The sequence below is a fragment of the Orycteropus afer genome, unplaced genomic scaffold, assembly GCF_000298275.1.
Source record: "Orycteropus afer afer isolate SDZICR_OR568_19922 unplaced genomic scaffold, OryAfe1.0 scaffold00610, whole genome shotgun sequence".
NCBI lineage: Eukaryota > Metazoa > Chordata > Mammalia > Tubulidentata > Orycteropodidae > Orycteropus > Orycteropus afer.
Window position 1 is genome coordinate 1,077,620 of NW_006922197.1, and position 1,020 is coordinate 1,078,639.

Here is a 1,020-nt window from a genome sequence, read left to right on the forward strand (position 1 = left end):
GAAACCCAAGGAGGGGTTGCCATATTGAGAGCATCTTTATGTATTTATTCAAGATACATTACATTTGCTCCTGTACACCATCCAAGTGACTACTCTCAAGGGTAACCATTGTTCTCAGATATAGCAGCTTACAGGGCATCATATCCAATTCTTATGTATTTTATATAAATGAAATTATTCAGTGTGAACTTTTCAATTTTTATTCAAATTCCTTATATTGCTTTGACTTTATCCATATTTTCTAAGTATTTTTAAAATTATGGTAGATATATGAGTAACAAAACATTGGCCGTTTCAATTCTACATTTCACCATCTTCACAGGCACAGTTCAGTGGCATGAAGTATGTTTATTGTATTGTTCAACCATCACTATGAACCATCCCCAAATCTCTCCATCTCCCTTAACAGGAGCTCAGTGACCCCTAAGTCTTGGTTCTTTCTTTCCCCCTCCCTCTCACCTAGCCTCAGTAACTGACCAAGAACTTGGGTCTCTATGTTCTTACCTATTCCAGATTGTTCATGTAATTGTGGTTATGCAATATGTGTACTTTTGTGGCTGACTTATTTCACTCTGTGTAACAGGCAACATTTTAAAAATTAGTAGTTGATTTTCATAATGATATATTTTTGCTGAGGATCTACCATCAGCAAAGATGAGTTTCTTGTCAATACCGTGAGGAAGTAGAATTCAAGCAGGTGGTACAAATGTGTTGAGCTCAAATGCTAACCTAAAGATTGGTGGTTCAAATCCACCCAGTGCCACAATGGGTGGAAGTAACAAAGTGATGAAAGCCAAACATGTAGAAGTTTACCCAAGGCAACCAGACTTTAGCAGAAGTATTTAGTGGGTGTGGGCAGAAGTGAGACATGGTTCCTGTCGCGGTTGAGTTGATTACAATGCACAGCAACCCTAGAGGACAGAGTAGAACTGCCCCATAGGGTTTCCAGGGCTGTAATTTTTATAGAAGCAGACTGCCACATCTTTCTCCTGTGGAGCTGCTGGTGGGTTTGAATGCCAG